The 24987-nt window shown below is 43.0% G+C and overlaps 1 protein-coding gene across 1 annotated transcript in view; it reads right to left on the bottom strand.

Moving 5' to 3' along the window:
- The window catches only part of LOC134575588 (transmembrane protein 150A-like), a 175582-nt gene that overhangs the window by 98117 nt on the left and 52478 nt on the right, over nucleotides 1-24987 (bottom strand). The window lies entirely within an intron of this gene.

Below are 24987 nucleotides of genomic sequence, written 5' to 3'. Positions count from 1 at the left end.
CTTTAATGTTAGACTGGTGTTGGCGAATTGATTACGAGAGCCTTTTGTCACGTATATTTCATGGCACAGTATGTGTGGTTGTCTCGTAGGACATCCCATTGACATTAAAGTTTTACTTTGCCCTTGATTAAAAATGTACTGATTCGGTCATTAGTAAATCCAGGATTAAGAAAAAGACACTATCACAAGTAAAAAGACGTTAATCAGGAAACAGCAGCAGAAAAAATAACAAGAAGCACTCTGCTTGCTCGGGTAGAGAGTCAATACAGACCACGAATAGCCTTTCTCCATTGTATTCAATGTAGAAAAATGTAGTGGTTAAAGGTGCATGCCATTAATGCTACAAATCCATTGTAACTGCCCCAGAGCTACGAGTTGTATACATTCTCTGTATCCCAACATAAGCACAGCTGTAGAACACAATGGGCATGTCCGTCAAATATCTATGTAACTACACTCTTAACCCATGTTTTTCTTGGAGAAACCATGTTACGTGAATGAGCATGATGATGATAACGTGCCCTCCTGCACAGTATGCCTTTCAATCAGCTTATTAGAAAGAAGAACAGATGGAGCCTTGTCGAGACACTGGCCATGTCTGACCCAAGAACTGGAGAAAACTACCATTTTATTTTTGTATCCTTTTAATCAAAAAATGTTTGTTATATTTTACGTAATAAGGTGCATTTGTACATATACACACAGTGTCACAAATACATTTACCCTAGAAATGCTCACTTGTTGCCTTTATAAATCTATTCCATTGTTCAGTAAACTTAAACTCATCCAAGATGACCCAGTGGACGCAGCCATGACTACAGGGTCATCCTCCTCCTCCCACCTATTTTCCCTATGAGGACCTCTTTTTAGTGCGGTCTTCTTGGACTCCAACAAATAATGGAAAAATCAAGTACAGATTTGGAAACCCCAGACACATACGCAATACTACATTAGTAATAATTCAGAAGAACAACAGCGAGTACTAAAAGCCATTACTGGATTAGAATGTGCTGAAACTCCGGGGAGCCTAGTGGTTTGTAAACAGCCAGAGTCAAAAAATCAATACCATCTATCAATACAAATAAACTGCTCTGCTAGAAAAACAGACTTCAGGACGTCAGATTATTCAAGTAGTGCTTACATTGAGGGATTCCTTCCTGGAATAAAGTATAGAGAATGAGATTCTCTACGGAGGAAATGTTGGCCAGATAACTCACCACTAATAATAGTTTTATGAGTCAACAAAGACTTGCTCTTTCTATCCCATGAGATGTATAAATCAAGCGCATGTCTGATTCAATGCAGTCTTGAATAGTAGCAGAAGTCATCAAATGAAACGCTGACCACCATTAACCACCTAAGCTAAGCTCCATGAATAGGTTTTGGTACAAGTATTTCCCAGTCACAGTGTTATGGATGTCATATGCCTGCTGTAGTTTATGATTATCCCTTAATAAAAAATAAAAAAGTTGGTTGGCCATCAATGGGCCTCCCTGAGGCGTCCGGCTTTGCAGAATGATGGCGGTGGCGAGGGAGCTGTAGTCTTCCTGTTCTTCTTGCTCTACTCCCTTATGTGTTATGCCGGGAGCCAGAATAGGACGTCCCCCCGGCATCACTAAACAGTGCGAGGGAGCAGAGCAAGAAGAGCAGGAAGAGGACAGCAGCCACACTGGACCCCAGGGAAAGGATCCTCACTGAACCCCAGAGAAAGAATCCACTCCAGGTCTCCCAAAAGTAGGGAGGCTGAGTGGATTTAAATTAAAATAAAACTAATATTTAAAAATAAATAATTTGAGAGTATGAGAAAAGGTGTGTGTGAGATTGTGTCTGTGTGTACTAGTGAATGTGTATGCGTCAGATCAGCATGTGGGCGAGGTGTGTGTATGTCAGTGAGTGGGTGTGTCCAGGGCCAGCCTTAGGGGTGTGTGAGCACAGGACACCAAAGAGCAGGGGGCGCCACGTGACTGACACAGCTCACACATGGCCGGGTGACAGACAATTCACGCACAAGTCTATGAAAAAAAAAAAAAATTATATATATATATATATATATATATATATATATATTGAGGCAGCAGGGCCTTACTGAGTGACAGAGCGGAGCTTTTCGCGAGGTCGAGGCAGGGCTAAAATGGCAGCAGAGGCAGGGTTAATACCTACCAAAAGCCCCTGGTAACTGCTGCACAAGTCCCTACTTCCCCAACAACCAACTGCCTAAAGCTAAACTCCCCCTTCCAGCCATAATAAGTGTGTGTGTCCCCGTCTGTGTGTGACTGCCTGCGAGTGTGAGTGTGTGACTGCCTGCCTCTGTGTGTGTGTGTGTGTGTGTGTGTGTGTGTGTGTGTGTGAGACAGTCTGCGTGACAGTCTTCCTGTGTGTAGGACCGTAGCTGTGCCTATGTGTGACTGCAACTGTGTGTGTGACTGCCTTTAACGTAACAGGTGTGTGCTTATCAGCATGCATGAGTGTCTGCCTGTAATAGAGTGTGTGTGACTGACTGTCTGCCTGTAACGGTGTGTGACTGTCTGCCTGTAACTGAGTGTCACGGTTCTCACTCCAGACGTGGTCGCCCCGGAAGTGCCCAACCGGGGGTTGTGAACCTGGGTCCTTCGTGTCCTGGGCCTATACTATACTGCCTCTAAGCCACAGCAGATTCTGTCCTTTTGAATATATCCTATCTTATGTTATTCCTGGCTGTGTCTGCAGCACTAGGTGGCTGGACTCCATCTGTGGCCGATACCTGTGCTTCAGCTTAGGCAGATCGATAATCAAACGTGTATTTAAACACTGCTTTACCCTGGGAACTTTGCCAGTTCTTTGATTCTGGTGATCGTGAGTTGTTCCTGTTTTGTCTCCTGATACTTGTTCTCCAGATTGACCCCGGCTCCAGACTTTGGCTTCCTTCCTTGTTTATCCTGACCTCTGGCATTCTCTGACTTTGGCTTATCCTCGACAATGCTTATGCGTGTGTCCTTGTCTGTACTGCAAATTGGAGTACCTTTCATGCACAGCCCCTGTGCACAGAGTTACAGTCCTGGTGGTTTCTAACCATATCACCTTGGACTGTGTATTCTGCAAAGGTGAGTACAAAGCTCTGCCTACCGGATTCCCACCTCAGGTAAGACCCTGACACTGAGCATGTGAACCGTGACTGTCTGCCTGTAACAGAGTGTGACTGCATACAGGAAACTTGGGGGGGGGGGGGGGGGGGGGGGGCGCTGTGAAGACTTATCACATGGCGCCTAATGGCCTAAAGCCAGCCCTGGGTGTGTCAGTGAAAGTGTGTGTTGGTTAAACAGTATGTGCGCCAATGGTTGTGTCTATCAGTGAGGGTGTGTGTCGGTCAGTTAAAGTGTGTTGGTCTTAAACAGGAAGAGGTGGGGCAAATTTAGATGTAGTGGGTGTACAAGTTTAGTGATGCATAGGGCAGCACATGCGCATAAGCATGGCAGGTCCAATTTGTTTTTGTTTTTTCCCCCACACTAAAAATGCTGCAACACTCTGCCCCATCAAGCATAACTTTAAATAGGCAACACACTGAATCCTCATCAATTCTGAATTAACACATTCTCCAAATCATCTACATTTCCCAACACAAACATAATATGCAAGTCTATAAAAACATTAAAAAAAACAACAACAAAAAACAAAAATAAACTGATGCAAAGGACGAAGGAAAAAATAAAAAAAGAAAAAAAAATAATGAAAAAAAGAAAACATAAGTTACAGGACAGTTAATCTTAAAACTAAATGTTTAACTGGGAAATGTTCAACCTTAATAGAATGTATTAGCTTATAAAATTAAACTTTAAACTTAAATGTGAGATTTTTAAGCAGAGTGCAACAGATCTGTCAAAGTTTGCATTCAGTTAATTAGCAGGAATATACAACCGACAAGAGGTCACCTATTCAGAGTGGAAGATAGGCGTTTTCGCTTACAGCAGAGGAAATGGTTCTTCACAGTAAGAATAAAAAAAATATATGGAATGACCTGCCTTAAAGGGACACTCTAGTCACCAGAACAACTACAGCTTATGGCATTTGTTCTGGTGAATATAAATCATTCATTCCCTTTAGGCTTTTTTAAGTAAACACTGCCTTTTCAGCAAAAATGCACTGTTTACATTACTCCACTGGCGACTCCTCATATGGCTACTAGAGGTGCTACCTGGGGCAGTGCTGCACAGTGTGCAGCACTGCCATTCAGTGTCTCCACCCTCTGCATGAAGACACTAGACTAATTCAATGTATCTCTATGAGAGAAAGAGAGGGGGAAAAAAGCCCTTCCTGTGTTTTTATCTAACCGGAAATGATTCCTAACCGCCACGACAGGCGTTTATTCCCTGTAGATTTTTTCATTTATTTTATTGTTATATCTTTATTTCCAACTTTGGTCTCTCCCTTCTTTGGCACATAGGGGTAAGTTATAGCTTTTTGTATATAGTTTATCTATAGATATATTTTCCATGATCTGTACTTTTTTGTGTTATTGATTTATGTTAAGTGAATGATTGTTTGACCTTTTCCTTGGCATTACTTGCTATATATGCACTGATGCTTGGTTTGTGGTGTTAGCTTGAAAAAGACCTCTCAGAAGGTTGAAACGTTGCTGCTTTTTTTGTTTCATTAAATCTGCCTGCAGCTTTAACACTGAGTGATTGGGAATTTTTTTTTTGTGCTTTAACATGTCCTGGTCCTGTTCCAGAGCACCGGGGGCTGCTGGGATTGAGTGCGGTTCCTACAATCATCTTTCTATCTCTATGAGGAGCTGCTGTTTGGCTCTGCCCATGATCTGCCTCCTTGACAGTCTCAGTGAATCCTAAGGGAAAGCATTGTGATTGATTCAGAACACCACTTCTGAAGTCAGCCAAGCATATATGTTTGTGTTCCTGACCCTATAGTGCACCTTTAAGATGTTTTATCAGATTCTATAAAGAAGTTTAAAAACAGCTTGGATGCTTTTTTTTTTTCTTTTTTCATAAACAGAATATTCAAGGATATTTAATATTATGATATTGATATGCATGTTGTTGATCCAAGGATAAATCAGATTGTCATTATGGAGTCAAGAAGGATTTCCCCCCTTTTTTGTGACATAATTATAAAGTTTTGTTGCGTTCTTTTGAATCAATGTGTAACAAGAATGGGCTTCACGGTTGAACTTGGTGGACTTTAGTCTTTTTTTCATAGACCACTACATAGACAACTATGTACCTATGTATGAACTTGTTAAAGTGAAGTCAGCTCACCGTGTAGCATTAGACCACACATTAACAAGCAAGCCACAAAAAGTCAAGAAATGTATTTCCATAAATTCCTGACCTTCCCAGCACAGAAAGCACATTTCTGAGTCACTGACAAGGAATTACTGTTAGAATAAATTTATGAATGGCTTTAATGAATACAAGGCAGATTATAGAGAGAGAAAAAAAAAAAGTTAGCAATGTCACAAACCACTAACGTAATGAGAATGCCAACTGAAGAAGTAAAGTAAATAGTGTTCAAGGAAAAATGTATAATATATTTAGCAGTTTTTCTTTATATGTAGTAAAATACACTTCACTTTGTTCCGTACACTGCTACAGGAAGCTTATCATTTATGAAGCAACAACATACCGTATTTATCGGCATATAACATGCACCTCATTTTAAGAAGGAAATTTCCCCCCCCCCCTCATCCCATAGTGTTCCCCCCTTTCCATAGTATTCTCCCCCCCCTCCCATAGTATTCCCCCCTCATCCCATAGTATTCTTCCCCCCTCCCAAAGTGTCCCCCGCTCCCCTTGTCCCATAGTGCACTTTCCCTCCCCTTGTCCCATAATTACTTACCTGTCTTGAAGCGTGGGCCGGCTTCACAGTGTGCACCGCAGTACAGGAACTTCAATTTCAGGTTCCGGTTTCCGACGGGACTGAAAGGAAGTGTGCACACTGAGTGCGCACTTCCTTTCAATCCTGCCGGAAACCGGAACCTGAAATTGAAGTTCCAGTACCACGGTGCACGCTGAACACCGGCCCACGCTTCAAGACAGGTAAGTAAACCTTCACATTCACTCCATAAGACGCACAGACATTTTCCCTCACTTTTGAGGGGGAAAAAAGTGCGTCTTATGGAGCGAAAAATATGTATATCGGCGCATAACACGCACATCATTTGCCCCCTATTTTCAGGGAGAAAAGGTGCGTGTTATACGCCAATAAATACGGTATTCACATCAAACTGGCATAGTGCATAACATTCTGTAAATTCAGTCTAAAAAGAGCCACCATAGTTATTTATATCTATTACAGTCTATTCTTTGCACCAGATCTCAATATGTGGGTGCCGCAATTTTGTTTTACTCTTTCCATGATGTCTTTGGTGGAATGGTTTTGACCGGTGGACTGTGGGTAATGTAGCTTAGAAATTGAAATAGAACTTTGCTGCTTAAGCAATCATTGTCAAACACTGCCAGAGATCACACACCACAAGAGAATTTTTTTTTAAATAAAAACAAAGGAAATAGAGGGGCATAATCCAAGATTGCAAGTTTGTTTCAGCAGGGCCAAGAAAGTAAAGAGGATAACCGGAAGTAAATCAAGGATGTAGAATTTGTAATGCCCGATGCCCGGGACATGCAGTTCCAGACGCCAGGCAGGCAGTTTAGGCATTTAGCCCCACCACGTGCAAACATCAGGGATACAAGTGAGAGGGCAGTGTTTGGGCAGGAGGGTTATTGCTAAAATTGCAGACCTATCTACAGAATCTGGCACAATCTAGTGCGTAAGTGCATTGCAGACTCCCAACATGCACTCTGACACCACACCACACACACATCCTACAGTCAGCACACACCACACACACACCCTACAGTCAGCACACACACCACACACACACCCTACAGTCAGCACACACACCACACACACATCCTACAGTCAGCACACACACCACACACACACCCTACAGTCAGCACACACACCACACACACACCCTACAGTCAGCACACACACCACACACACACCCTACAGTCAGCACACACACCACACACACACCCTACAGTCAGCACACACACACCCTACAGTCAGCACACACACACCCTACAGTCAGCACACACACACCCTACAGTCAGCACACACACACCCTACAGTCAGCACACACACACCCTACAGTCAGCACACACACACCCTACAGTCAGCACACACACACCCTACAGTCAGCACACACACATCCTACAGTCAGCACACACACATCCTACAGTCAGCACACACACATCCTACAGTCAGCACACACACATCCTACAGTCAGCACACACACATCCTACAGTCAGCACACACACATCCTACAGTCAGCACACACACATCCTACAATCAATCAGCACAAACCACACACACATCCTACAATTAGCACACACCACACACACACACACCAGGACATAATAATTAGCAGGAACAAACAAACATGTGTTGCATGGTGACAATAACTAGATGTTCTAATCCACCTTAATTACAAGTTTGACAGTTCTCAGAGTTTACATTTTAAAAATCATTGTAACGGCAATAAGCACTGGGATTTGGGTCTCCCTTGTGGTCCAAATTCAACACACACTCACGTGTTAATACAACAAAAAGCTTTTTTATATAACAGTTAGGGTGTGCCAACATTTCTGTTAACATGAAACCACCACTGGGTTATCCCTTCATCTCTTAGAATTTCCTGGTTAAACACATGTGTCAGTATGTTGGGAAAAGAAAGCATTTACTGGATGTGCTGAGGTGCAGCCACAACAGGAAGCCATATGAAAGGAACGTGGTTTAAGAGAGAGACAGCTGGGATGAAAATAGTGTTTTTTTTGAGGGAAGGTAGAAATTCAGAAATAAATAAGCGGCTTTTCAGTTTGTTTAAAAAAAGTAAAAAAAAAAAAGTTTAGGGCTTAAAATACAGTTTAACAGAAACAGTGGCATAACCATGCATTGGTGGGATTCACAAGACATTTTTGTGGTTCACATCAGTGCCGACTATATCCCAGTTACGGAGACTTACAATGCCAGCTAACTTATGGGGGAAAAGCAGAAGATGTTCCCAGTGTCCCATACGTCTGTGAAGCTCCTTTTTACTACTTTCTAAAAGAGTCTAATGAGCACAAGGTTTTAAGATCTGGTGCGGAGAGAGAACAGCAACGCAATCGATTACATGAATTCAGAAACAGCAGACGTAGTTACTCCACCCTACCCAATACCTACAGATACATTACTACATATAGAATACCTGCTGGTCAAACCATAAACTGTTGAAAAAGCCTTGCTGTAAACTCACATGCGATGCAGACATATGGCATGCCAGTTAAGTTATATAATAATGTTAATGGCAAGTAGAGGCAAATTTCATGCCTTTAAACTGCCATGGGCAATGACACCTATGACTCTTAGCCAGCCGGTCACAAGATATACATCACATCAGATACAGTATTGAAGGTTGTCCATCCCTGCTCAGAAAACCCAAAGAAAATAAATTACAATAAATAAAGTTAGGATATATTGCAAGCAGTCAAAAACCCTTAATTACCTATACAATTATACAGGTTTGTTCAATGGGGACAATGATCTCTGTGTGTGTGTGTATTGAGTATTATGTCCACAGGATCGATGTGGACTGAAACCTTAAAGGACACCAAGCAGTGTTAGTGGATTTCGTGCTCAGACCTGATCCCTTTTCGCTGTCAATGTAAAAAAAACTTTGCCATCTCTAATGGCTGTCAGACTGACCACTAATAGATGCAAATCGTTAAAACTCTAAAGTCTTCACACACAATGGTCCATGCATATCCATGTGGCCACCAATATAGAAGCGTCTCCATCTGAGAAGCCTCTGATTGGTTATTTCCATGTGAGGAGACAAAGTCTCTTGCATGAACAAAAGGGGAGGGCTTGCTAAGGCTTCGTAAGATGCGTTTTTTGCAAGCTCTATTAAGATATACCCCAATAAATACATGCATGAAAAATGAATGCATGTGTGACAGAGCCATCTGTACAGACTAAGATTGCTGGTTCGTCTGTTTGCCTTTATTTTGTTTGATTTCCTGTCCGTATGCCCCTGTTCGTGTTTTTCTCTAAATACCAATTGAAACTACCGAACGGACGGTCACTCAGGAGAGGAGTGTGCTGCTGGCTAACCCCTTGGCCCCAATTAGAACGTTGGTTAACCGCAGACACCTCTCCATTCCATCCGTACAGGTGGTCGCCATTCGTATGCCGACCATGAGGCAGCAGCCATTTTGGAACACGAGAAAGATCAGCGGTGTTCGGCGAGGATTCTATCGAACTAAAAACAGACACTTTCTCTACCGAACACCGCTGAAAACTACCGCCCGCCTTCTATTTCGTCGAGGCATACGAACACCGGTCCGTTCAGGAGCTTGCAACGTACGTATGAACTTCGCCCAGATAGCCGTCCCATGGAGTCAATCGTACCGAAAGACGTGAGAGACTTTGACTCCATGGTGATTGAACTGTGTACATTGGATCTGAGCGCTATTCGGTAGAAATGTGCACTCAGATCCAGGCTATCTGGGGATACGTTACACGAACCACATACATTCAGTATTTTCACATTTATGTATTTTTATGTAATTTTATTACTGTATTTAAAATGGCGATTTGCCTCTATCCCTGGAGATAATTAGTTTCTTCCCAATTATTTCCAGGATAGAGAGGAGGGATTTGTGTGTGTAAACAGGAGTGATTATACCTAAGCCACTGCGATTGGCTACTGTCCAATATGTGTTACAGTCTTCAATCTGGTCCCCTAGGGGAGTGTCCACCAGGTGGGAGACCTGCATAAATACCAGGCAGGTAGCCCCCATTAAACAGAATCCTGTTTCACCCTCAAGACGGAGCTTGGTCTCGTTTGGGGGGGGGGGGGGGGGGGGAATTATTACTTGGAAAGCGCATTTTGTCTATTTTAGCCATGAAAGGAGTTCGGCTGATTTTGTGTTCGTGAGTTACCGCATTCCCTTACACTGGGTTCGGGAGTTTGGCGGTCGGCTGTGTAAAGCCTGCATTTCTACAAAAAGGGATTATCAGCTAAATGGCGGTTTCATCTATTTAAGCAGTGAGTGTCTTAACAGCATGTATTATTCATTGGGGTATATCTACTCAACAGTGATTTTTTTTTTTGCCCTTATGGGCAGTGGTGTTCCTTTAACACAGCTTTAAATAATATAAAAAAAAAAAAGTTTGATTTTGAAAAGAATGGCTCATAATCTAAATTTTAAAGTAACATGCTTAGGTTCAAATATTATCAACCTTAGAATGTTTCTTGATTTGTGAGACAATATGGGCCGTCGCTGCAAAGATTCTGCACACTAGCACTATACATAGATAAAACATACAGAAAAAAAGAAAAATGAAACAATGGGAGAGATGTATCAAATGGTTATGTTAAAAAATGTGGAAACAGCACACACAGTCCATAGGCGACTACCCTTTTACAGTTTTACACCTCTTATTTAATAAAAAGCACTTCAATAAATATTTTTTTGTTGTTGTTGCAGGAAACAAAACAAAACAAAAACAAACAAAAAAAAGCATTCTGTACCATGTTTCTATTTCTGCTCCTCATCTGCTTTGTTTGTACTGGCTTTGCTTGTCTGAACTGGATTATGATGTCATTTGCTAAATAAACCGAGCATCTCATAAAAAAAGGTTTAAAAAAACAAGTTAAGGTGATTTCAAATGTTTTATTTAATGACGAAGATTCCAGAAAACTGCCAGTTCACCTTTAAAACTATGACAGACTGCCATGCTGCGCGAGTTAGAATATTATTATAGAATAATAAGTGTACAATATTTTACAGAAGTTGCTGTTACTTTAAGACTTTAATATAATTGGATACAGAAAGCCTAGATAGAAATAAAATTAAAATTCCCCCTGAGGAGCTGCAGACCGGTACACACGTCGGGGCTCATCCTATCCTTTTGACCCTACTTACCCACCTTCATTTACTGAGCACCTTTTTCCTCGAGTTTCAGTACCTAGTTTGATAATCTGATTTAGGCAATTGGGGACGCTCATCGGACTTTTAGTTCTTTCTTCGAGGCAGTTAGTTAGACAGCAATTGGTTTATAGATAGGTGCCCTCGAAAGCACAGACAGACTTACCTCTTCTCTAGAACCTCCTTGTTATCCATTTGAGGCAGCCACTTAGACATTTGACTTTAGATAGGTGCCCTCGAAGGTACAGACAGTCTTACCTCCTCTCAAGAACCTCCCGATTGCTGATACAGGTGTCAGCCGGCATCTTATCAGCAGAGTTTACCAGGCAGTGAGTTACCTAGTCTTATGTGTCTATATAGGTGCCCTTGAAAAAAAAATGTCTCTTAAAAAAAAAAAAACTCTCCTGCTGTTACCGCCAAACTATTAGGCAGTGAATGAGTTAATACTATACAATTATACCAGTTTGTCTACGATGTCCTCTGTTTATACTTACCTGATCCTGCCGCCATAATCATTTTCTGGCTTTTATATCTGGGTAAATCCTTTAGTTTGCATCTGATACAAAGCCAATTATACACTTCGTTGAGACGTATCGCCACACTGGCATTATCGGCCACCTGTAGTTTTGCAACACAGTGTCAGGTGGCACACAAGATCCCTATGAGATACAATTTACTGCCTATATTATATTACCTGTATCAACAGATGGGCTACAGAGTTTCTCTCTACTGGTTTTGACTCTACCATATTTATATCTTTAGCACCATTAGAACTCGATTTGGCTAATCCTACCCCCGAGCTAATCTTTACCCAGTGTGTCTGTTAAGTTTTTCCTCTCGCCTATTATTTAGACCTAGGCTCACTTTATTATTTTCATGTGTTTTATTTCTTTTTTAGTATATTAAAAATAAATATTTACATTTTAATTTTATCTATCTAGGGACAGACCTCTCTTTCATTATCCAATTATCTAAGTAAGGGTTACCCCCTCACATGTCCTTACTCTATTATATCTGGATGGTCATTTGGCTTCATCTTTATTAGATACTTTAATATAAGCAGCAAACATAAAAAGCCTTGATTTTCTGGTGAGAGATCCACACACAAGTGTGCACATGGTGGTTCCAAGAACCATGAGGTCTCCAGCTTTACAACAACTGGAGGACAAGCTCTTTCCAGCCTATTATAATGTACTGCTACCCAACTCAAAATTAATGTATGCCATTCAAAATGTATAGGACAGCAAAACCGATTATAGAATGTATTTAGGCATGAGCCACAGAGGTCTCTAGAGATGGAGAGAATACAATAAATACAATTATAAACTAGTGTCCACTTTGAGCCCCCTCACCAGGGGGCTCAACCTCTGTATCAATGAATAGTATGTGTAAGCTTAATAGGACACTCCAAGCCCCATGTATGTGCAATTTCACCTCTGGAATGGTCATTGCGATATCAGCCAGATCGGAAATAGAGATCCAGGCTTGTTAACGTCAATTCTTTGCAATTTACTTTGCACAGAACGTCAGTCACTGGTGACGGCCACTGCTTCCGCAGCTCTGGACCTAGATAAGGGGGCAAAGCACTGCTAGACAGTTTACCTCATTACTGGGGAATTGGACCAACTCTATAATATTGTAAACTGGCTTAGGAAAATTCATAGGAAGCATCAATCCATTGTGTAAAAAAAAGATATAAATTTGAATACCGTCCAAATCTGTAAAATTCACACATCTGTGTCCTAAAGCTGTGACAGTCTCTTGATCAAGAATGCAACTATTGTGTTTGTTTTCGTTTTGTTCATTGTGCAATTACTGACGTAATACACTAAAAGGCACACAGAAAGAATAAAAAAAATTAAAAAAACAATTCTATAAAGATGTTAAAATTGCTGGATTGTGTTTCACCCACACCATTACAAATGTATCCATGTTACATAGGAAACATAATGGGTTGTTGCAATTTTCTTCCTTCCCTCATCCCCCTCCCCATAGAATACCGACATTGAAGGCCATGTATGTTTTTGAACCAGTTATTTAATATTTTATAAAACATAACTTGTTACATAAAAACGTTCTAGTAACATTTCTAAATTCCATTATATTGTTAGATGAGAAGTTTAGCAACAAATTCTATTTTAGGATTTTTTATTTTTTTTTGCAGAAAACAAAAAAACACTGTCTTCTTTTACATTATATGGTGGACAATAGGAGTATATATATACATACACACACACACACACACACACACACACACACACACACACACACACACACACGAAAGCCTTAAGGTAGCTTAAAGGGAATCTACAGTGCCAGGAAAATGAAGTGCTTTTCCTGGTACTATAGCTCTCTATAGTGCCCACCTCTGCCACCCCCCTCCATTGTGGCGAAGAAGGGGTTAAAAGCCCCTTCCGTTACTTACCTGTTGTCTAGTTCAGGCTAGGCATCTGCTCCTTCCCCGCCAATGTCAGCAGGCAGGGTGGGGTGGGGTGGGGGGGAAAAAAAAATCATTTATTCAAATTAATGTGACCAAATGGGGTTGATTTAATTTAGGGAAATAGTGACTATAACAAAGTTGAATCATTTTTGCAGCAGGGTAGCTTGCATACACAGTATTATGCATTTCTTAAAGGGAAAGTTTTACTTCTTTCAGAATTTCTAACATTAGTGTCATGCACCCTAAACAAATATATATTTGTGAGACATGGGGGACATATCTGCATCCATTTAGCCTGCACCTAGATGTTTCCATCTTAGCTCCGTGACAGTCATGGTTACAAACTCTGTCCCCTTTGCACCGGACCGTCTGCATAGAGAAAGTATTTAAAAAAATATTACATTAAATTTTTTTAACGTGCAGTCACGTTTTCATATCCTGTAGTTCACAGAGGATAGGGCTCATCCTTGCATTCTTTTGCATAAAGTACAATTTGACTGACACCACACAGTACAAGGCTCCAGCTAGCAGTCAGTCAATCTTAACTCCGACCTCTCTACATAATTGTGGGGAAAAGAGTTGAGGAAACCGCAAAACGTTTCGTACTCCCCAGCACACCATTATATGGAGAAAGACTGTATTAGTGGTATAATCTGATGCTTGGGAGTGCAAATCCCATTAATCCCAGAGAGCCTAGCTGTATCACAATGCTGCCCATCTTTAAAAGAACTGCAATCAATCATACATATTAAAATAAATAGAACGCTAAAACGTACAACAGGATAAGTTTGTATTCTTCAATTCTCACTAAAAAACGTAATACTGTATTTCAAAAGAAATGTAGAAGGGCTGTTTTCCTTTAATATATATATAATTACACTTTCCTCCTACACAACATATGCTTTATTTAAAAAAAAAAAAAAAAAAAATCTAAAGAGATAGTGAGCTCCATTCTGGCAGAAAAACAGATTGCAGGGAACGTATGATCAACTAACTACATAAATGGTTACTTTACAATAGTGACAATAGTGTCACATAGATAAAACAAAAAAGGTTATACAAAAAATAGGGCTTACAAAAAAGAAAAGTTAAAGGGCCACTATAGGCACCCAGACCAATTCATCTTAAAGAAGAGGTCTGGGTGCCTGGCATGGGCGTCCGCAGGAATTTTTCCAGGGGGGGCATAATTGTAATGACATCTATGCTTGGCCCCTTTTTGACAGTGTCATGAAGGGGAGGAGCATAGTGATTATCACATAAAGCCAGGGTGAATAGCGTTTTCACAACTATGGTGTCAGGAATACATGTTTGTATTCCTGACACAATAGTGTTCCTTTAAGCAAATTAAAGGAACAATCTGGTCACCATAACAACTTCATCTAAATGAAAATGGCTATGATGCCAGGAAGCCCCTGGGTGCTCTTTCCTTTAAGGGGTTAAACCGCTCTCAAATGGTTTAACCCCAAAGGCTTCCTCCAGCTCCAGGTCCCTCAGTGGTATTCGGCATCTCAAACGGAGTGTCAGGAAGTGCAGATTGACGTCAGGCATGGGTGCCGCTGATTGGCTAGAGTTGACAGTTGATGCTCTAAGCCAATCGCTAGTTCCCGGTTCATAATTTTTTTAAACTTTTTTAGGAATGGGGAGCTACTGATTGGCTTAGAGTGCCAGCTGACCGCTCTAGCCAATCAGCAACACCCCTACCCTTCCTGATACTCAGTATGCTATGTTTACCTATGGGTTAATCTAGCCTCTAGTGGCTGTCTCATTGACAGCTGCTAGAGGCGCTTCTGCGCTTCTCACTGATTTTCACAGTGAGAAGACGCCAGCGTCCATAGGAAAGCATTGAGAATGCTTTCCTATGAGACTGGCTGAATGCGCGCAAGGCTCTTGACGCGCATGCGCATTTAGCCGATGACGTCAGAAGAGGGAGGAGAGTCCCAGCACAGAGGGAGCCCGGTGCTGGAAAAAAAGGTAAGGGATTAACCCCTTCCTCCCCCTTCAGCGCCACGGGAGTGGGACCCTGAGGGTGGGGGCACCCTCAGGGCACTTTAGTGCCAGGAAAACGAGTATGTTTTCCTGGCACTATAGTGGTCCTTTAAGGAGAAGCGCACACCCCCTCCTCCCCCCCACCCAAAACCAGAAAAAAAAAATCACTGTGATATTTTTCCAAAATCCAGCTCTACACTATTTGAGGCTCAGTCTCCACTCAAATTTTAACTTGCAAAGATTGATTCAAAACATGTGACTAGCACACAATAGTCACAAAACACACAAATATAGCTTTCTGAGCAGAATTAAAATTCTTTAAAGCTTTTAAAGTAGCTTAGTGTAAGGTACAAGGATAAGAACCGGGCTGTGTCAGTACATTCCATGTCACCCAAATTTCTTCTAGTATGCGACGGTTAGTGTAAATCCTAGGGAATACTAATTGGCGCATGGGTTTCTACCTCATATATGCCTTCGATTAAGAGACACCAACTTTAAAAGTAAACAATGCTTTGAAAGTCAGAATTGTTCCGTAGTTGGTTGAGATTGCGGACGACCTTGTTTACATTTAAAAGCGATCAAATCCATCTGTAATCCAGTGCCAAGCTAACCTCTTTACTGCTGCCAAAGCATACATCCCGCCACGGATTGACAGATTATCCATTTACCCATTTATTAGAGCTGATATTTCAGCATTTTTCAAATATTTAGAACCAGTCTTCATTGTTACCGATATTGCAGATAGTATACTTACCTTCACAACATGCTGTATTTTGCGTCTGCATACGAAGCAGAGCTGGAGGCCTTGCGTAATAATTAGATTGGAGACATTTGTCTAGTATAAAATCATGTTTAAAGAGGTCAGCTCTATTATTATTATTATTATTATTATCGCCATTTATATAGCGCCAACAGATTCCGTAGCGCTTTACAATATTATGAGAGGGGATTTAACTATAAATAGGACAATTACAAATAAACTTACAGGAACAATAGGTTGAAGAGGACCCTGCTCAATCGAGCTTACATTCTATAGGAGGTGGGGTGTAAAACACATTAGGACAGGAATTTGCAATCAAATAAGGTGGGCTGCCCTTTAGGAGAGGGCAAGAGACAGGTATGTGAGGTATTGGTTAGTCTTGGAGGCCATAAGCTTTCCTAAAGAGATGGGTTTTCAGGCACTTCTTAAAAGATGCAAGACTAGGGGAGAGTCTGATGGCGGTAGGCAGGCTATTCCATAGGAAGGGAGCCGCCCGCGAGAAGTCCTGCAAGCGCGAGTTGGCCGTACGAGTGTGGACAACGGACAGGAGGTGGTCACGGGCAGAGCGGAGAGACCGAGAAGGGACATACCTATGGATCTGTGAGGAGATATAAGAGGGGCTAGAGTTGTTCAGTGCTTTATAGGTGTGAGTTAGTACCTTGAATTGACTCCTATAGCATACAGGAAGCCAATGTAAGGACTGGCAGAGGGGTGAGGTGTGAGAGAAACGACTAGAGAGGAAAATCAATCTAACATCAGCGTTCATTACGGACTGTAGGGGTGCAGTACGGCTATTGGGAAGACCAATCAGGAGAGGGTTACAATAATCCATGCGGGAAATTACTAGAGCATGGACAAGCTCCTTGGTAGTATCTGGTGCAAGAAAGGGGCGGATGCGGGCTATGTTTTTAAGATGGAATCTACAGGATTTGGCAACATGCTGGATGTGAGGCTCAAAGGTGAGACCAGAGAGTCAAGTATGACGCCAAGACATCGCGCTTGCAAGGATGGACTGATGTTGGTACCACAAACTTGAAGGGAGAGCGAAAGAGGAGGATCAGTATTAGGAGGAGGAAAGACAAGGAGCTCAGTTTTTGAGAGATTGAGTTTCAGAAAGCGGGAGGACATCCAGTCAGAGATGGAAGAAAGACAAGCAGTGACACGTTGCAGGACGGCAGGGGAGAGGTCCGGGGAGGAGAGATATAGCTGGGTGTCATCAGCGTACAGGTGGTAGTGGAATCCAAAAGAGGTAATAAGTTTGCCAAGAGAGGCAGTATAAAGAGTAAATAGAAGGGGACCAAGGACGGAGCCTTGGGGGACTCCAACCGAGACAGGGTGAGGGGAGGAGGTATCGTTAGAAAAGGAGACACTGAATGAGCGTTGGGAGAGATAAGAGGAAAACCATGAGAGGACAGAGTCACAGAGACCAAGCGATTGAAGAGTTTGAAGAAGGAGAGCATGATCAACGGTGTCAAAGGCCGCTGAGAGGTCAAGAAGAATTAGTATGGAGTAGTGGCCTTTGGATTTAGCTGTGATTAGGTCGTTAGTAACTTTGATAAGGGCAGTCTCTGTAGAGTGGAGAGGGCGGAAGCCAGATTGAAGGGGGTCAAGGAGAGAGTTGGAATTGAGGAAATGAGACACACGGGTAAAGACAAGTCTTTCCAAAAGCTTTGAGGAAAAAGGGAGCAGGGATATGGGACGGTAGTTAGAGAGGGTGGATGGGTAGAAGGGTGTTTTTTTTAGTATAGGTACTACAGTGGCATGTTTAAGGTCAGCAGGGACGATGCCAGAAGAGAGCGAGCAGTTGAAGATGTGTGTTAGAGAAGGCACGAGACAAGTGGAGAGAGATCTGATAAGGTGAGATGGGACTCTACTGTGCTTAATGCCACATTAGCCCTCAAAACACCAGCTTACTAAGGTTCACCGTACTAATTATATATATATAGGGTCAATGATTACCCCTCCCCCACATTTAATATGTAGTGGTAATGATTGACAAGAGGTTTTTAGTGTTTTTTTTTTTAGTGTTTTAAAATGACACTAAAAACTAGTGTTCAATAATTACCATTATTACCACATATTAAATGAAGGAAAATCACTGACTCCAATGATGCATACATACACACACACATACAAAAAAGTATTGGGGCAGCTGACTTATTTCCAGTCATGCTGGAATAGAAAAGGGCCTTCCCCAAACACAAAGTTGGATGCATAGGGGGGCGGAGCCACGACCTCAAGCTGAATGGACGTATACCGCGTGAGCTCCTGCACACCTTGCCGATTTTCGGGGGATAAACCCCCAACCAGCAACCTTCAGACAACAAAAACAAGCTACCTTGTTTGGGGGTACTGTGCTGAATCCACAGACCCCGTCTTCAAGCACATAGGCGAGCAGGTGGCCGTGGAGGAACGTCACGGCCTGCAGGCAATGGAAAGTCCTGAGGCCTAATAAGGGCAGAGACACGGAGAAGCGGCCGATCTCACGGTCACTTGCCTACTAGGAAACAGCCTCACGGTGGTTAAGCCTCTCATTTCCCTTCCATGTCATATAGGTGGTCATAATGCGGTACTAGGAAGCTAGGGATGAGTGGGTGTGCATCAGAATACAGAGGCATTTCTCTAGAGGTTGTGTTAGCACTGCAATGCAAACATTTCAGTTTCTATATAAATGCATTGTTTTACATTGCAGCACTAAGCACAATAGAGAGAGACACTGCACCCAGACCACTTCAATGAGCTGGAGTCGTCTGGGTGCCTATAGTGTCCATTTGTGTAAGAAACTTACAGGCCCTTATATGGAGCCATCACTGTTCTTATATTTGTTCTAGTATAACTGTAACACAACCAGTTTACAATCTATCACGGTACCTTTGTCGTGAAAATACAAAATGTTGTTAAAAAGAATTGTAAAGTATATTTAAATTGTTGGGTTTTTGGTTTAAAGCGGCACTGTCATGCCGAATCCCGTTTTTTTTTTAACCGCCCTCCCGCCTCCACTACATCCAATTGCCCCCCTAGTCACCCCCAAATGCCCCCCAGATTACCTATTTTTAAATCTGTATCTTCTGCCCCGATCTTTATTCAGGGCGCCGCCATCTTTGTGTGGGTAGGTGAAGTCCCTATGGGACACGTCATCTACCCACACTACACAGACTGTGAGATTCCCGCACATGCCCAGTGAAACACCTGGACATGCGAACGGGAATTTCACCTATTCATTCATTCATCAGACAGACGAATGAATGAATAGAAAAAATCAGACGAACAAACTGACACTGAGTATCAGTGTTCGTTTGTTCGATCAGTTTATTACAAGGAGGGAGCTACCGACGTGCAGCTCCCTCCTTGTAATATGTAAAGACAGAAGCGGTGGGGAGCTGTGCTCCCCACCACTTCATAAGCCCCCCAGGTCCCCCCCTCACTCTATGGGGGTCAATATGACCCCCATAATAGCACAAGGGAGATTAAAATCTCCCCAATGCCCCTACTCGCTATACCGCGAGTAGGGGCATGTCCACTAAACAGTGAGCAGCCTGTGGCTGCTCACTGTAAAAACATAAATGGTAATAAGGGGGGGGGGGACCTACTGTCCTCCCCCCTGGCCCCCACCCCTGCGCGGTGGGTGGGGGCCCTAATAAAACAATAAGGGGGGGGACCTACTGTCCTCCCCCCGGCCCCCACTCCTGCGCGGTGGGTGGGGGCCCTAATAAAACAATAAGGGGGGGGGACCTACTGTCCTCCCCCCCCGGCCCCCACCCCTGCGCGGTGGGTGGGGGCCCTAATAAAACAATAAGGGGGGGGACCTACTGTCCTCCCCCCCGGACCCCACCCCTGCGCGGTGGGTGGGGGCCCTAATAAAATAATAAGGGGGGGGGGGACCTACTGTCCTCCCCCCCTGGCCCCCACCCCTGAGCGGTGGGTGGGGGCCCTAAATAAAGATATGGGGGGGGACCTACTGTCCTCCCCCCTGGCCCCCACCCCTGCGCGGTGGGTGGGGGCCCTAATAAAACAGTAAGGGGGGGGACCCTAATGAACCCCCCCCCCCATCAAGGTGACTAGGGGTCCCAAGCCCGTAGTCACCCCCCCCCCCACCCCAAAACATTCTAACCCCTACCTACCCCCCTCACCCTAAAAATAGTGAGGGGGGAATAAAATAACTAACCTGTAAAAAAAATAATTAAACTTACCATTTGATGTCTTCTTTTTTCTAAATTCTTCTTTCTTCAGCCCCCAAAAAGGCCAAATAAAAATCCATCATACCCGTCGCACTTTAAAAAAAAAAAAAAAAAAAACGAGCGCAAAAAAAAAATTAATCCATGTTCACCCATGGAGGGCACGCCGCGTACTGAGCTCCGCAGGGCGGGTCAAGGCTTATATAGCCTTGCCCCGCCCTGCAATTAGGCTTAGAACACACTGATTGGTTGGTTTAAGCCAATCAGAGTGCTCTGTGTCATTTTACAAGCGTGGGAAAATTCCAAAGAACTTTCCCACGCTTGTAAAATGACACAGAGCACTGTGATAGGATGGTTTTCAAGCCATCCAATCACAGTGCTCTGTGTAATTTTACAAGCTTGGGAAAGTTCTTTGGAATTTTCCCACGCTTGTAAAATGACACAGAGCACTGTGATTGGATGGCTTGAAATCCATCCTATCACAGTGCTCTGTGTCATTTTACAAGCGTGGGAAAGTTCTTTGGAATTTTCCCACGCTTGTAAAATGACACAGAGCACTGTGATTGGATGGCTTGAAATCCATCCTATCACAGTGCTCTGTGTCATTTTACAAGCGTGGGAAAGTTCTTTGGAATTTTCCCACGCTTGTAAAATGACACAGAGCACTGTGATTGGATGGCTTGAAAACCATCCAATCACAGTGATCTGTCATTTTACACAGCGTGGGAACGTTCTTTTGAATTTTCCCACGCTGTGTAAAATGACACAGAGCACTCTGATTGGCTTAAACCAACCAATCAGTGTGTTCTAAGCCTAATTGCAGGGCGGGGCAAGGCTATATAAGCCTTGATCCGCCCTGCGGAGCTCAGTACGCGGCGTGCCCTCCATGGGTGAACATGGATTAATTTTTTTTTGCGCTCGGTTTTTTTTTGTTTTGTTTTTTAAAGTGCGACGGGTATGATGGATTTTTATTTGGCTTTTTTGGGGGCTGAAGAAAGAAGAATTTAGAAAAAAGAAGACGTCAAATGGTAAGTTTAATTTTTTTTTTTTACAGGTTAGTTATTTTATTCCCCCCTCACTATTTTTAGGGTGAGGGGGGTAGGTAGGGGATAGAATGTTTTGGGTGGGGGGGTGACTAGGGGCTTGGGACCCCTAGTCACCTTGATGGGGGGGGGGTCATTTAGGGCTCAGGGGTGGGGGCCAGGGGGGGGAGGACAGTAGGTCCCCCCCCTTATTATTTTATTAAGGCCCCCACCCACAGCGCAGGGGTGGGGGCCAGGGGGGGAGGACAGTAGGTCCCCCCCCCCTATTATTTTATTAGGGCCCCCACCCACAGCGCAGGGGTGGGGGCCAGGGGGGGAGGACAGTAGGTCCCCCCCCCCTTATTATTTTATTAGGGCCCCCACCCACCGCGCAGGGGTGGGGGCCAGGGGGGGGAGGACAGTAGGTTCCCCCCCCCTATTATTTTATTAGGGCCCCCACCCACAGCGCAGGGGTGGGGGCCAGGGGGGGAGGACAGTAGGTCCCCCCCTTATTATTTTATTAGGGCCCCCACCCACAGCGCAGGGGTGGGGGCCAGGGGGGGAGGACAGTAGGTCCCCCCCCCCTTATTATTTTATTAGGGCCCCCACCCACCGCGCAGGGGTGGGGGCCAGGGGGGGGAGGACAGTAGGTTCCCCCCCCCCTATTATTTTATTAGGGCCCCCACCCACAGCGCAGGGGTGGGGGCCAGGGGGGGAGGACAGTAGGTCCCCCCCCTTATTATTTTATTAGGGCCCCCACCCACCGCGCAGGGGTGGGGGCCAGGGGGAGGACAGTAGGCCCCCCCATCTTTAACCCCCGCGCGGGGGGGGGGGTTGTTATTAGGTGTTTTTTTGTTGTTTTTTTTACAGTGAGCAGCCACAGGCTGCTCACTGCTTACTAGACATGCCCCTACTCGCGGTATAGCGAGTAGGGGCATATTATTTACTAATACTAAGTAATCTTTACTTAGTATTAGTACATTTGGCTTCAAGACCAATTCAGGTCTTTCAGCCTTTTAGTAGATAGCTCCCTGATACCGTGGGAATTAGGGAGTTATCTACTAAGCGGCTGCAAGATGCAGCCACAGCAATGAATAGGATCGGAGTTTCATTCATTAGAATGAAATTCCGATACGAACAAAGTACCGAATTGCATCCTAACACCCATGGAGAAACTCTTCTCATTCTGTTAGGATGCAATTCGGCAGTTTTGCCGGCGTTCTGTCTAAGTGACAGGACTTTCGGCAATACTGACAGGAAGCATTGTGGGAACTGGGAGGAAAGCTAGGGATCATGGGAAAATTGCTCTGACCAGCGGAAATGAAGCACACTTTGCTCCTCCGCTGGTCAGAGCTGGTCAAGCGGAGGAATCCTCCATAAGACAGAGTCCCTACTTTGTCTTATGATTTTAAAGAAAACTAAAGAAGAATGGAAGAAAAGAAGAACAGATCCCGAGAGAGGGGGAGAAGAGGAAGAGATTGAGGAAAGGTAAGTTCGGCATGACAGTGCCGCTTTAATTTTATTTACATGAAGCTTGCTCTTTGCATTCCAAAAAAAACTCTGCTTATATTTAACACATAAGCACTGGGCCATGAAAGGAGTTTAATTTTTAAACTGTCTATACAACTGGCTGTACAAATACAGAAACAAAATCCAAAGCAGCAAACTGAAAAAAATATTACAAAGCACAGTATCAGGTTAAAAAAATAAAATAAAAAAATAAGATATAAAAGAGGACAAGTGATTTTTAACTACAAGTTCCTTAATTTCCCTACATCAGTGATCGTTTAACCAGGAAGCACCCCACAGGTAGGAACAAAACATCTTCTAAGGTTCAGTCAGTCTAAGTAATGGAATGCTCAAATCACAAGTATGGGAGATGCAAGCTTAGCCTTCACAGATCTTGACCATACATAAGCTTTTGGATACAGATTCTAACAAGTCATATTTGCACTGGAAGACTACTTGCACGCCATCACAACAGATGAGCGCTAGAGACATGATTTACTTTAGATGCTGATGTATGACAGCTGTAGCAATATTTATCGCTGTGAAAACAAATGGCGGTGTGTAATGTATAGAATTCCCATAAAGGGTCTGAACTAGACACACATTCTAAATAATGTCTGTATTGTATCCAGGGAAATGGTAAAATAAATATGAAGACAATGAAAGGAAACAAACAGAACCACAAACACTCTTGAATGTAATTTGTTAAAAGCTTGATGAACTTCAACAATAGAGGTTTTCCTCATTTCTATTTCAGCACTTCACCGTAAATCCTTCTACAATATTTAAAACAAAATAAATAAATGGTAAAAGATTTAAAAAATAAACAGTTTTTTTTACATTAAACAAAACATGCTATGTCACATTTACTGCTTGTATTATATTATTTCTATAGCACCAGCAAATTCCATAGCACTGTACAATATTGGATATAGACCAACCAGTATTGTGTTTATAAGTGCATCATTTGATCTCACTTTACTAGGGCTACCAGATCATGAAGTCAAAGTGCTATAAATAATGCTCCAAGTATGCTGTAGATTCTAAGCTCGGAGGTTCGCTCACTCTGCATTTTTGTATAAAAGGTTACGCATGCTATATTTTAGTCTCACAGGCCAGGTTCTGCGTTGGCTTTGATATAATGGTTTCCTCTGTGTTTTCTTATGTATTTAACTTTTTTTATTTTTTTTCATTCTTTATTTTTAGTGTGCATCAAGTCATGACAAGGTAGCATGTAATGCCCCAACAGCATATACAGGCACCTAAGACAGCGTTTCAAAAATGTTGGACAGCATCTTGATGATATGGCACATCTTAAGTTAATGGTGGTGGCATGGACAATGACATTGGTATAATAGCTCATTACTAGAGAGGTCGGGATAGAACATGTCAGAGCCAGTGATAATACATTAGAATATTAATTTTATCTACAAAGTAATAATAGGCTGTTCATAACCATTAAACAAATATAACTAGGGTGCAACTACCCCAAAAATACTTAGGACAAAAATGCTGAGGACCCCTCGGGCTATAATAACATTCTGATGGCGGCCTGGTATTGGTCATTGACCCGACTTAGTAGGGGGAATTAAAAGACGAGTGGAATCCAGTGAGGCATCACATTCTGATTTGGGCTGTAAGCGTCCCTGGTTAGATACGGGAACCCCTTAAGGGCATGAATACTAAATGCATGTCAGAATGTGGTGAGTCAGTGTGCTGTAGTACTGTGGGTGACCACGGTAGTTATGGGTATAGTGCCCAATATCCCCAGGGCACCATGAGGGGAGAGAAGGGAGTGAGAGAGCGTGCTTAAAAGATTTACCAGTTCCTCTTTAGTCGTAGCAGGAGTCAGATTATGACATACACATCAGTATTTAGTAAAATTAGAGAAATCAAGATAAACTAAACTTAAATAGTTAAAAGGGAGAATGCCAGCACATATACTGATATATGTAATTCAAGCAATTATTGAAGACAATTAATTAAAACTTGCAGATGACCATGGAGTCCAGGAAACTGCACTTAGTCCCAGGAAAGGAATTCCCCCTGGAACATGCCTTTCAGTCCATGTCCACTCTTGGGAGAGGTACGAAGGAGGCGATGTTCTGCACGTCCCAGGTGGTACGCG

The sequence above is a fragment of the Pelobates fuscus genome, chromosome 10 (assembly GCF_036172605.1).
Source record: "Pelobates fuscus isolate aPelFus1 chromosome 10, aPelFus1.pri, whole genome shotgun sequence".
Taxonomy (NCBI): domain Eukaryota; kingdom Metazoa; phylum Chordata; class Amphibia; order Anura; family Pelobatidae; genus Pelobates; species Pelobates fuscus.
Note: the sequence above shows the minus strand (reverse complement) of the source record. Positions and strands in the feature narration are given on the sequence as shown.